General features: G+C 39.4%; 1 non-coding gene across 1 annotated transcript; it reads right to left on the reverse strand.

The window, feature by feature from the left end:
• Positions 1 to 873: 873 nt before the first annotated feature.
• Positions 874 to 975, reverse strand: LOC130937200 (small nucleolar RNA R71). The gene has a single exon (XR_009068429.1). It is a non-coding gene; the product is annotated as a small nucleolar RNA R71 (small nucleolar RNA).
• Between the last annotated feature and the right edge of the window lie 13615 nt (positions 976 to 14590).

Genomic DNA, 14590 nt, shown 5'->3' on the forward strand with positions numbered 1-14590 from the left:
GTTCTAGTTGAGCGAAATCAATCCTTGTGGGATTTTCGATTGACAATTCTCAAATTGTTTTAACTTCATTCAAGATTGAGAATTTTTCTTGTTTTGTTAATTCAATTCAAGTTACTTGTTGAATTTTAATTTCTGCACTCTGTTACTTGCTTTCTTTCTTTATGCCTTTAAATTCAGCAACTAACTCACTGACTCACTAACTATTTGAATTAATTCCTCAACTGCTCTAACCATACTCTTCCATTAACCAAGAGTATTTCACTTGTTTGTTGCCTGTGCTGTGTTCTTGTATGACAGGTAGGAGAGGAGAGACATCAACTCATCCATATACCGAACCAGAGAGGACCCTTCATAAACTTAGAAGGGAAGCAAGAGGGAAGAGAGTACTGGGAGAAGAAGAATCTGAAGGAGAATCTGAGGACAATTTTGAGGAAGCTCTAGATCTCAATATGGATAGAGAAGTTCACAACCATGAGAGAGCTGATGGAAACAATGCCATTCCCGAGAGGAGGGTTCTTGGTTCATACATAAACCCAACCTCTGGGAATTGTGGTAGCAGCATTCAGAAACCACCCTTCAGGCCAACAATTTTGAACTCAAACCACAGCTAATATCACTGGTGGAGAATCATTGTTCATTTGGTGGGAGTGCTAATGAAGATCCAAACCAACATCTCACAAAATTCCTGAGAATTTGCGACACTGTGAAGTCCAATGGAGTCTAGGAAGATGCCTATAAACTGCTCTTGTTCCCATTTTCACTTAGGGACAAGGCAGCTAAGTGGCTGGAATCATTCCCAAGGGGGAGCCTAACAACCTGGGATGAGGTGGAAAGCAAGTTTCTGGCACGTTTCTACCCCCACAAAAGGTCAAGAGGCTTCGATCAGGTTCAGACTTTTAGACAACAAGATGGTGAAACTCTCTACGAGGCATGGGAGAGGTTCAAGGATTTGACAAGGAAATGCCCACCAGACATGTTCCATGACTGGGTGCAATTGCATATTTTCTATGATGGACTTTCTTATGAATCAGGAAGGCTGTAGACCATCATCAGGAGGTTCATTGAACAGGAAAAAGACTGAACCATGTGATACAATTCTAGCCCAAACAAAGGTGGAGCTTTGATACCAGCAACTAGCAGCAGAGCTCACCAGGAAATTAGAAACAAATCAAGTGGCTGCAATACACACACAAGATCAAGAGAAGGCACTGAAGGAGGTGATTGGGAAGAGGCCAATTATGTGGGAAATTAACAAAGGCAACCATATGATCCACATTCCAACACTTACAACCCAGGCTGGAAAAACCACCCAAACTTTGGGTGGGGAAACCAGCAAAACCAACATAACAATTCCACATACCAAAACTCCAACCAAAGATCATACCAAGCCACACAAAACACTTACTCCCAACCACCATATCATAGCCAAAATAATCAACATGCCAACCTAATCCGAACCAACAATTTCAAGATCAATTAACAGGATAGAAGGAATGCTTGCAAACATGGGTCAGGACATAAGTGAGTTGAAAAGCTTTAGGGATGATGTGAGATCTACCTTAAGGAACCATGGTGAAAAACTCAAGAGGATGGAGTCTCGAGTAGGAGAGCTATCTCAACAGGCCCCCAAGTCAACTGCAGTGTTCCCTAGTGACATAGAAAAGAATCCTAAAGGGGAACAAAAGGGAGTGAGATGGGAAGAATGCAAGGCCATCACCATATTGAAGGAAGTCTCAGAAGAAGAAGGAATCAGACCCTCAGAACAGGAGCCAAAATCTTGAAGGAAGGTGTGGAAGAAGCTAAGCAGGAAGTGAAACTGAGCAAGCCAAGGAACTGCAAAATAAAGGCATGCTGGAAACATACCAACCAAAAGCACCATTCCTCAGAGGTTAGGAGGAGGTGAAAAGGGAAAACATATTCAAGGTTTTTAGAGACATTTAAGTCTCTCCATATCAATATTCCCTTTCTTGAGATTCTCTAGCAGATGCCTACACATATCAAGTATTTGAAGGAATTGCTGAGCAAGAAAAGAGTTTTGAAGGGAGGACAAACTGTAATAATGAACAAAAAATGCAATGCCCTCATCAAGAAGGACATAGTCTCTAAGAAAACAGACCCAGGAAGTCTTCATATCCCCTGCATCATAGGGGAAACAAAAATTGACAGAGGATTCTGTGATCTAGGAGCTAGCATAAATGTGATGCCTCTGACTCTTATGAAGAGGCTACAACTGAATGAGGTGAGATCCACTGATGTAATCATACAACTAGCTGACAAAACTCAGAAGCAAGCTGAAGGGGTAGTTGAGAATGTGCTGGTGAAAGTGGGAAATTATTTCTTCCCCACAGACTTTGTCATTTTGGACATGGAGGAAAGCTACCTACACCCTATCATTCTGGGAAGGCCATTTCTAGCCACTGCTAGAGCGCTCATAGATGTAGAACAAGGAGAGCTAATTTTGAGAATACATGATGAACAGCTCATTTTCCATGTTTTCAAACCTGCATCTGAGCCTGAACCAAAACTGAAAAGCCTAAGGATGATAGTAGCCATCTGTGTTTGGAGGAAAGCAATCCAGCAGCTGAAACTCTGAAACAGTCCTTGGAAGGCAAACAGAATTGCAAGAGTTAAAGCCACAAGAATCAATAGAAACAGCTCAGAAGGATCCTCCTGGCATAAGGGTCAATGAAGAAATCCTCAAGAGAGAGGGAAGAATTGTAAAGAAATTGCCAAGAGGGTGGAGAAACAAGAAAATTCCCACTGAAGGTTTTCTCTCCGGGAGATAAAGTGATATCAAGTCATTATCTGCCAATCCCACCTGGCCTCAAAACCATTCCTTCCCAGCTCCCTCAAGTGTTCACAATCAGGAAAGTTCTTTCTATGGAACATTTGGAAATCATGAAAGAATCAAATGGGGACGTTTTCACAGTGAGAGGAAGGACATCAAGCACTACAATCCACCCTAACAAGGGACAACCGTCAAGCTAGTGACGTTAAAGAAGCGCTTCATGGGAGGCAACCCATGTTTAGTATCCTTACTCTTTATTGTTTTGCTTTGCATCTAATAAGCATGGTTTCTTATGCATGAACTGAATCCTCAGGACAACTGTTGATAAGGTGCACTAAACATTGCTGTAAAATACATTGGTCTCTAAGTTTGGTGTGCCTGAAGGCACCCCAAATCTTATTCAAATTGTATTCAATCTTCATTCAAGGTGCACAACCAAACATTAAGTTGGTGTTCCTCTTTGAACACAGTTAATGAAAAGCAAGAAGTTCCTCTGGATTTAGAAAATTCATGACAAGTATACCATTTGCATGTTTTAATACTTTGATTTCAATTACTTTAGGTAGTAAAATTGTTTAGGATCAAAGAGCCAAAGTGACTATGATTTATTAGAATTATGCACATTCATTAAGGACAACCAACATGGATTTCATGTCATCAGGACATTACCAAACACTAAGTTTGGTGTCCAGTAATAAGTGTGCATACATACAAGGGTCACGGCTATAAGCTCATGAAGTCAATCATTGATTACAATTAAAAAAGAAGGAAAAACATGTGCAAGTACTATTCATTATTCACATGGACCGAAAAAAAAAAATGATAGCAAGTTGTTTGTTTGTGCAGGTACAAAAGGAAGGATAAGAATGGATTAAAAAGACAAAGGGGAAGGTACGGTGCTTGGTCAAAAAGGGAGTTCACAAGTCTTTGAAACTAACACATGGGAAAAGGAAGTTCTGCATGAAAAGATAGCTACATGTACAACTTAATGCACCCAGAATACTTCCAAGAAAGTGAAAAGCAATTCGTCTTTCTCCCGAATTCATATATTTACCATCAAGCCATCCTTCACAAATCACCCTAGCCGTCCATTTTTTCACTTGCATGCACTATAAAGAACCACTTGGGGAACGAGTTCCACACCACCAAATCTCCTTCTTGCACATATTCTTTCATCATAGCATAACTACCTCTTGCCAAAAACAACCTCACCACACTTCTAACAACATTTTCTTACTTCACCTTGTCAACCTTAGCTTGTCACTTGCCAAAACTAAAGAACCAATGGCAGCCTCATCTAGCCACAAAAGAAGAAAAGACAAGCAGCCAATGGAGGAGGAAAGGGAATTTGATGCATGGAAATACAAATCGGTTTTCCATGAGATTCAGGCCGAATGGATGAGACCTAAAAGGATACTAGCTGAGATTCCCTTTGACCTTGGAGAGGATGAGTTCCCAAGTGTTTGGGAGAAGATCAAAAAGAGGAACTGGGAGCTCCTGACTAAGCCAATCACTAGAATCAACATCAACCTGGTGAAGGAGTTTTATGCAAATGCAGTGAGGGAGGATCCAACCAAGGAACCCACATACAAAAGCTATGTGAGAGGGGTGGAAATTGACTTCAGCCCCAAGGCAATCATGAAAACTCTTGGCCTGAAAAATATACGTTTCAGCCAAGCAAGTTATGAGGATAGGATGATAGGAGAACCTGACTATCAGACTATTGCTGAAGACCTTTGTGCCATCAGAGCTGAATGGGTGAGAGGAACAAAAGGGGCTCCAAGAATCTTGAGAAGGGGAGACCTAACACCTGAAGCTAAAGGGTGGTATGCAATAGTTAGGAGATCCATCCTACCCACTGCAAACTCTTCAGAAATAATCCCTAAAAGAGCCATCTTGCTACATTGCATTATGATGGGAGGAGAGATCAAAGTTCATAAACTCATTGCTGAACAGATACAAGAGTTTAGTGAGAAAAGTGACCCTGACTCCTGGCTCCACTTCCCTAGCACCATCATCAGACTATGCATCAAGGCCCAAGTACCACTTGAAGATGCAAGACCTAATTGGCTACATCCTGGAATGGCCATGACTGCTCACAGAATGACTCTTGGCCCAATTGCTCCAAGACATACAAAAAGAAGAAATGAAGAAGGGCAACAAGCAGAAGGGGAGCAAGAAGCAGAGCAAGAAAGAGAAGAAGAGCAAGAAGCAGAGCAAGAAAGAGAAGAAGAGCAAGAAGAGCAAGGAAATCCAGAAAGAAGGCAACAAGTTCCCAGAGACCCCATGGATATAAGCAGAATGCAGAAAATCATAGAAGGAATGTCTCAACAATACATGAGGTCTCAAGAGAAGCAAGAGGACTTTCACCTAAAAACGATGGACATGCAAAGGAACTTTGAATCAAGATTCCTAGATCTGCAAAGGGAACAGAATTTACAATTACAGGAATCCCTCAGCCACATAAGCCAACACCAAGATGACAATATCTTGGCAATCAAGGAAGCCACCACTTTGCAGAATGCAAGATATGCAGTTCAAGCTGATTACAACATCAGTTCTCAAATCAAGCTTAACTACATAGGGGAACATCTACACAAGATGGACCCAACATTCCCAGCTTTTGATGAGTATTTCAAGGGGAGGAAAGAAGGAGAAATGAACAAGGCAGTGATCCTTAAAAAAAGAGTGGAAGAAACAATGAAAAAAGCTAGATTCTGGACAAAGCTCATAAGAAAAGACAAAGGAAGTACAAGTGGTCAAAAAGAGGCAAGAAGCAAGAAGAAACAGGACCCCAAGAATCAAGAAGAACCAAGCAACAAATGAGAGGTGGTCTTGTTCCTTAATAATCAAATAATAGTTTGTGAATTGTCTTTATGAGCTTTCTTTCATTTTAAGTCATTTAAGTTTTATGTGAAATTTCTAGTATGTTTGTCTGTTTACTGCTTTGAATAAAGTGAATGCCTAGATATTTGGATATAACTTCACCTTCTTAAACAAATGCTTGCCATGCTTGTTCTGTTTCCAAAAATAAAAGAAAAGTTTGAACAAAAGTAACTTGGCTCAATTAGTGACAAATCAAGTAGAATTAAGTGGTGGTATGCATGCTTGATTGTTTAGTCAGCTCACTGGAAATTAAGTGTAGAATTATCATTTTTGTGTAGAAGTTTGAATACTGTCTATGGATCTTGATGAATAAATGTCTTTGGCCATGAAAAAGAAAAAAAAAGAACAAGAAAAAGCCACTGAAAAAGGGCAACCAAAAAGCAAAAAAATTGAGAAAATAAGCTAGGCACCAATGGTTTGAACTTCTGAGACAAATGCCTGTGGTGTTTATGTATTAAGGATATGCTTGGATGAATAGGTTCTGAGGAGTGTTTCAACACTTGGTAACTTGGGTTAACTAACCCGGGATTATCAACCAAAAGTCCATTATCAAGAGCAACCTAAATACAAAACATTTAGTCACACAAAGAAGTACTGGGCACCAATGTCTCAAGAAGAAATGTGAACTAAAATGCCTGTAGTGGATATGTGTAGTGCACTGATAAGAAAAAGAAAATGCCAAAGGCTTGTGCAACACATGACACTGAGCAAACAAGGAGCAAAGGAGCTCTAAGAAAAGAAAAACAAAGAAGGGAAAAGTGCCAAGGACATAAGAATAACAAGAGGCCATAGCAGTGTTTGATGGATGCAATGAAAAAGTGATAATCTTACCTGATAAGAATGAAAAAGTGATGCTGCAACTTTCTGCATAAAACCCTTCTGATGAACTTCAAGTGCTTACTAATATAGCCAATGTAATTGCTTTCTGTTTCATACTTTCTTCTCAAATAACTCAGGACTTGCTTAGGGACAAGCAAGTATTAAGTTTGGTGTTGTGATGCCAAGGCATCTTAGGCTAGTTACACTAGCATTTTTCTATTAGTTTTAGTTGTTTTATGCATTTTCTTGAGCTTAAAGTAACCAAGATAACAAAGCAATGAACCATCCAAACAGTATGATTTTGATGCAAATTCCATGAGTTTTTAGTTATATTAATTGAATGCTATGAATGGAAGATTTCTCATGAAATTTTGCAAGACTTTGATGCAGTTGTTTGGATGATTTCAGGGAAGAAGAGGCTAGGCAAGGAAGCAACAAAATCAATAAAGGAAGCTTGAATATCACATGTGGAGTTTAAGTTCCAGTTTAAGCTTAAACTGGAACTTAAACTACCAAGCCATATAATGCTGGGAACCATCAGTGGCGTTTAAGCTCCAGTTTTTGCATGAATTAAAGAGCGAGAAGCTAAATTGCTGAAATTAAAAAGGGATCGGGGTGATTGCATGAATTAAATTGCAGAATGTAAAGAGAAAGTGGTAGATCAGAAATGGGGAATTCATTGGGTTTCAGGAGATATTGAGATCTCCGAATCAAAACATTTTTATCCCTTCCTCAACCAATGCGTTCATTGAATTTTGCTTGGCAATCTTATATGATTGGATCCCAATCCCTTGGCTCACCAATTCTCTCTTAAAACAAACAAATTCCCAATCCCTTGGTTTAAATGTTCATAAGAAGAGATGACGCTCGATCACTGATTATACCACACAGTTTCATGAACCACAATTTGGTAGGATTACATGTCACAATATCCATCCAAACCCCAATCCAATTCACTGTGAGAAAGCTTCTCTAGCATGAATCCTCCATTCCTTTCCCAAGGTTCCGAAGGATTCCAATTATGGATAGTTTCTTTCCCAAGACAACTAACCAATGGAATTAGATCGAGAAACTTTCTAACAAAAATTCAAGAGAAAAGATTGAAGAAGAAGATAAAAACTATTATTGATTCATTGAATTACAATAGAGCTCCCTAACCCAATGAAAGGGGGTTTAGTGAGTCATAGCTCTGAATTCAATTTCAAAAAGTATGAAAACTAGAAAATTGATCCAAAGTCCTCCTACTAACTTAAATTCTATCCTATTTATACACTTTCTAAATTGAGCTTCTGTTGTGTTTCTTGGGCTTTGAGGCCTTTCCCTAATTTCCTTTTACTTTGGGTTTATGATCCATAATCCTGATGAGGCTGCTGATCCAATTCTGTAACATTCATTGAGCCAACTTAGTGATAATCAAGTAATGACGCATGACTCAACAAATTGAAATTCCAGACTCATCAATTCTTCAGGCCCAATCTCATAAACCATGATATTCAATTGGGTTTCATACCAGAGTACGTTTAAGTTAATGTTTGTGCTCAAATGCTAACTTAAACTGCAATATCTTTGGTCCAGAAACCTTTTCAAATAGTGGTGTTTAAGTTGCAGTTTAAGCTTAAACTGCAACTTAAACGCCAGACACTTCTGGAGGTGGTATAACTCAAGCACGTTTAAGCTTCAGTTTAAGGCTAAACTGAAGCTTAAACGTGGAAATGGAAGAAAGCAACCCTGGAGGGTAAAGTAGTCGAACACGTTTAAGCTTCAGTTTAAGGTTAAACTGAAGCTTAAACGTGGAAATGGAAGAAAGCAACCCTGGAGTGTGGAATGGTCGAACACGTTTAAGCTTCAGTTTAAGGTTAAACTGAAGCTTAAACGTGGAAATGAAGAAAGCAACCCTGGAGGAGAATTTGGTCGAACACGTTTAAGCTTCAGTTTAAGGTTAAATTGAAGCTTAAACGTGGAAATGAAGAAAGCAACCCTGGAGGAGAATTTGGTCGAACACGTTTAAGCTCCAGTTTAAGGTTAAACTGGAGCTTAAACGTGGAAATGGCTCCCTGGTGCATTTCTCATTTCTGGCGTTTAACTTCCAGTTTAAGGTTAAACTGGAGGTTAAACGCCACTTTCAGCTTTTCCTCAGCTTTCATGATTTTGGAGTTTAAGCTCCAGTTTAAGCTTAAACTGGAGCTTAAACGCCACTGATGGTTCCCAGCATTATATGGCTTGGTAGTTTAAGTTCCAGTTTAAGCTTAAACTGGAACTTAAACTCCACATGTGATATTCAAGCTTCCTTTATTGATTTTGTTGCTTCCTTGCCTAGCCTCTTCTTCCCTGAAATCATCCAAACAACTGCATCAAAGTCTTGCAAAATTTCATGAGAAATCTTCCATTCATAGCATTCAATTAATATAACTAAAAACTCATGGAATTTGCATCAAAATCATACTGTTTGGATGGTTCATTGCTTTGTTATTCAACTAACCATTCTTGGTTACTTTAAGCTCAAGAAAATGCATAAAACAACTAAAACTAACAGAAAAATGCTAGTGTAACTAGCCTAAGATGCCTTGGCATCACAACACCAAACTTAATACTTGCTTGTCCCTAAGCAAGTCCTGAGTTATTTGAGAAGAAAGTATGAAACAGAAAGCATTTACATTGGCTATATTAGTAAGCACTTGAAGTTCATCAGAAGGGTTTTATGCAGAAAGTTGCAGCATCACTTTTTCATTCTTATCAGGTAAGATTATCACTTTTTCATTGCATCCATCAAACACTGCTATGGCCTCTTGTTATTCTTATGTCCTTGGCACTTTTCCCTTCTTTGTTTTTCTTTTTCTTAGAGCTCCTTTGCTCCTTGTTTGCTCAGTGTCATGTGTTGCACAAGCCTTTGGCATTTTCTTTTTCTTATCAGTGCACTACACATATCCACTACAGGCATTTTAGTTCACATTTCTTCTTGAGACATTGGTGCCCAGTACTTCTTTGTGTGACTAAATGTTTTGTATTTAGGTTGCTCTTGATAATGGACTTTTGGTTGATAATCCCGGGTTAGTTAACCCAAGTTACCAAGTGTTGAAACACTCCTCAGAACCTATTCATCCAAGCATATCCTTAATACATAAACACCACAGGCATTTGTCTCAGAAGTTCAAACCATTGGTGCCTAGCTTATTTTCTCAATTTTTTTGCTTTTTGGTTGCCCTTTTTCAGTGGCTTTTTCTTGTTCTTTTTTTTTTCTTTTTCATGGCCAAAGACATTTATTCATCAAGATCCATAGACAGTATTCAAACTTCTACACAAAAATGATAATTCTACACTTAATTTCCAGTGAGCTGACTAAACAATCAAGCATGCATACCACCACTTAATTCTACTTGATTTGTCACTAATTGAGCCAAGTTACTTTTGTTCAAACTTTTCTTTTATTTTTGGAAACAGAACAAGCATGGCAAGCATTTGTTTAAGAAGGTGAAGTTATATCCAAATATCTAGGCATTCACTTTATTCAAAGCAGTAAACAGACAAACATACTAGAAATTTCACATAAAACTTAAATGACTTAAAATGAAAGAAAGCTCATAAAGACAATTCACAAACTATTATTTGATTATTAAGGAACAAGACCACCTCTCATTTGTTGCTTGGTTCTTCTTGATTCTTGGGGTCCTGTTTCTTCTTGCTTCTTGCCTCTTTTTGACCACTTGTACTTCTTTTGTCTTTTCTTATGAGCTTTGTCCAGAATCCAACTTTTTTCATTGTTTCTTCCACTCTTTTTTCAAGGATCACTGCCTTGTTCATTTCTCCTTCTTTCCTCCCCTTGAAATACTCATCAAAAGCTGGGAATGCTGGGTCCATCTTGTGTAGATGTTCCCCTATGTAGTTAAGCTTGATTTGAGAACTGATGTTGTAATCAGCTTGAACTGCATATCTTGCATTCTGCAAAGTGGTGGCTTCCTTGATTGCCAAGATATTGTCATCTTGGTGTTGGCCTATGTGGTTGAGGGATTCCTGTAATTGTAAATTCTGTTCCCTTTGCAGATCTAGGAATCTTGATTCAAAGTTCCTTTGCATGTCCATCATTTTTAGGTGAAAGTCCTCTTGCTTCTCTTGAGACCTCATGTATTATTGAGACATTCCTTCTATGATTTCCTGCATTCTGCTTATATCCATGGGGTCTCTGGGAACTTGTTGCCTTCTTTCTGGATTTCCTTGCTCTTCTTGCTCTTCTTCTCTTTCTTGCTCTGCTTCTTGCTCTTCTTCTCTTTCTTGCTCTGCTTCTTGCTCCCCTTCTGCTTGTTGCCCTTCTTCATTTCTTCTTTTTGTATGTCTTGGAGCAATTAGGCCAAGAGTCATTCTGTGAGCAGTCATGGCCATTCCAGGATGTAGCCAATTAGGTCTTGCATCTTCAAGTGGTACTTGGGCCTTGATGCATAGTCTGATGATGGTGCTAGGGAAGTGGAGCCAGGAGCCAGGGTCACTTTTCTCACTAAACTCTTGTATCTGTTCAGCAATGAGTTTATGAACTTTGATCTCTCCTCCCATCATAATGCAATGTAGCAAGACGGCTCTTTTAGGGATTATTTCTGAAGAGTTTGCAGTGGGTAGGATGGATCTCCTAACTATTGCATACCACCCTTTAGCTTCAGGTGTTAGGTCTCCCCTTCTCAAGATTCTTGGAGCCCCTTTTGTTCCTCTCACCCATTCAGCTCTGATGGCACAAAGGTTTTCAGCAATACTCTGATAGTCAGGTTCTCCTATCATCCTATCCTCATAACTTGCTTGGCTGAAACGTATGTTTTTCAGGCCAAGAGTTTTCATGATTGCCTTGGGGCTGAAGTCAATTTCCACCCCTCTCACATAGCTTTTGTATGTGGGTTCCTTGGTTGGATCCTCCCTCACTGCATTCGCATAAAACTCCTTCACCAGGTTGATGTTGATTCTAGTGATTGGCTTAGTCAGGAGCTCCCACTTCCTCTTTTTGATCTTCTCCCAAACACTTGGGAACTCCTCCTCTCCAAGGTCAAAGGGAATCTCAGCTAGTATCCTTTTAGGTCTCATCCATTCGGCCTGAATCTCATTGAAAACCGATTTGTATTTCCATGCATCAAATTCCCTTTCCTCCTCTATTGGCTGCTTGTCTTTTCTTCTTTTGTGGCTAGATGAGGCTGCCATTGGTTCTTTAGTTTTGGCAAGTGACAAGCTAAGGTTGACAAGGTGAAGCAAGAAAATGTTGTTAGAAGTGTGGTGAGGTTGTTTTTGGCAAGAGGTAGTTATGCTATGATGAAAGAATATGTGCAAGAAGGAGATTTGGTGGTGTGGAACTCGTTCCCCAAGTGGTTCTTTATAGTGCATGCAAGTGAAAAAATGGACGGCTAGGGTGATTTGTGAAGGATGGCTTGATGGTAAATATATGAATTCGGGAGAAAGACGAATTGCTTTTCACTTTCTTGGAAGTATTCTGGGTGCATTAAGTTGTACATGTAGCTATCTTTTCATGCAGAACTTCCTTTTCCCATGTGTTAGTTTCAAAGACTTGTGAACTCCCTTTTTGACCAAGCACCGTACCTTCCCCTTTGTCTTTTTCATCCATTCTTATCCTTCCTTTTGTACCTGCACAAACAAACAACTTTGCTATCATTTTTTTTTTCGGTCCATGTGAATAATGAATAGTACTTGCACATGTTTTTCCTTCTTTTTGAATTGTAAATCAATGATTGACTTCATGAGCTTATAGCCGTGACCCTTGTATGTATGCACACTTATTACTGGACACCAAACTTAGTGTTTGGTAATGTCTCCTGATGACATGAAATCCATGTTGGTTGTCCTTAATGAATGTGCATAATTCTAATAAATCATAGTCACTTTGGCTCTTTGATCCTAAACAATTTTACTACCTAAAGTAATTGAAATCAAAGTATTAAAACATGCAAATGGTATACTTGTCATGAATTTCTAAATCCAGAGGAACTTCTTGCTTTTCATTAACTGTGTTCAAAGAGGAACACCAAACTTAATGTTTGGTTGTGCACCTTGAATGAAGATTGAATACAATTTGAATAAGATTTGGGGTGCCTTCAGGCACACCAAACTTAGAGACCAATTGTATTTTACATGCAATGTTTAGTGCACCTTATCAACAGTTGTCCTGAGGATTCAAGTTCATGCATAAGAAACCATGCTTTATTAGATGCAAAGCAAAACAATAAAGAGTAAGGATACTAAAACATGGGTTGCCTCCCATGAAGCGCTTCTTTAACGTCACTAGCTTGACGGTTGTCCCTTGTTAGGGTGGATTGTAGTGCTTGATGTCCTCTCCTCTCACTGTGAAAACGTCCCCATTTGATTCTTTCATGATTTCCAAATGTTCCATAGAAAGAACTTTCCTGATTGTGAACACTTGAGGGAGCTGGGAAGGAATGGTTTTGAGGCCAGGTGGGATTGGCAGATAATGACTTGATATCACTTTATCTCCCGGAGAGAAACCTTCAGTGGGAATTTTCTTGTTTCTCCACCCTCTTGGCAATTTCTTTACAATTCTTCCCTCTCTCTTGAGGATTTCTTCATTGACCCTTATGCCAGGAGGATCCTTCTGAGCTATTTCTATTGATTCTTGTGGCTTTAACTCTTGCAATTCTTGTTTGCCTTCCAAGGACTGTTTCAGAGTTTCAGCTGCTGGATTGCTTTCCTCCAAACACAGATGGCTACTATCATCCTTAGGCTTTTCAGGTTTTGGTTCAGGCTCAGATGCAGGTTTGAAAACATGGAAAATGAGCTGTTCATCATGTATTCTCAAAATTAGCTCTCCTTGTTCTACATCTATGAGCGCTCTAGCAGTGGCTAGAAATGGCCTTCCCAGAATGATAGGGTGTAGGTAGCTTTCCTCCATGTCCAAAATGACAAAGTCTGTGGGGAAGAAATAATTTCCCACTTTCACCAGCACATTCTCAACTACCCCTTCAGCTTGCTTCTGAGTTTTGTCAGCCAGTTGTATGATTACATCAGTGGATCTCACCTCATTCAGTTGTAGCCTCTTCATAAGAGTCAGAGGCATCACATTTATGCTAGCTCCTAGATCACAGAATCCTCTGTCAATTTTTGTTTCCCCTATGATGCAGGGGATATGAAGACTTCCTGGGTCTGTTTTCTTAGAGACTATGTCCTTCTTGATGAGGGCACTGCATTTTTTGTTCATTATTACAGTTTGTCCTCCCTTCAAAACTCTTTTCTTGCTCAGCAATTCCTTCAAATACTTGATATGTGTAGGCATCTGCTAGAGAATCTCAAGAAATGGAATATTGATATGGAGAGACTTAAATGTCTCTAAAAACCTTGAATATGTTTTCCCTTTTTCACCTCCTCCTAACCTCTGAGGAAATGGTGCTTTTGGTTGGTATGTTTCCAGCATGCCTTTATTTTGCAGTTCCTTGGCTTGCTCAGTTTCACTTTCCTGCTTAGCTTCTTCCACACCTTCCTTCAAGATTTTTGGCTCCTGTTCTGAGGGTCTGATTCCTTCTTCTTCTGAGACTTCCTTCAATATGGTGATGGCCTTGCATTCTTCCCATCTCACTCCCTTTTGTTCCCCTTTAGGATTCTTTTCTGTGTCACTAGGATTCTTTAACGTCATTAGCTTGACGGTTGTCCCTTGTTAGGGTGGATTGTAGTGCTTGATGTCCTCTCCTCTCACTATGAAAACGTCCCCATTTGATTCCTTCATGATTTCCAAATGTTCCATAGAAAGAACTTTCCTGATTGTGAACACTTGAGGGAGTTGGGAAGGAATGGTTTTGAGGCCAGGTGGGATTGGCAGATAATGACTTGAATTAAACACCAGTCTGGTGCCCCTTTCTGGCGTTAAACGCCCAGAATGGTGCCAGACTGGGCGTTAAATGCCCATTTGCTGCCCTTACTGGCATTTAAACGCCAGCAAGCTTTTCCTCCAAGGTGTGCTGCTTTTTTTTCTGTTTTTCATTCTGTTTTTGCTTTTTCAATTATTTTTGTGACTTCACATGATCATCAACCTATAGAAAACATAAAATAACAATGGAAAATAGATAAATATAACATTGGGTTACCTCCCAACAAGCGCTTCTTTAA

The sequence above is a fragment of the Arachis stenosperma genome, chromosome 6 (genome assembly GCF_014773155.1).
Source record: "Arachis stenosperma cultivar V10309 chromosome 6, arast.V10309.gnm1.PFL2, whole genome shotgun sequence".
Taxonomy (NCBI): Eukaryota; Viridiplantae; Streptophyta; class Magnoliopsida; order Fabales; family Fabaceae; genus Arachis; species Arachis stenosperma.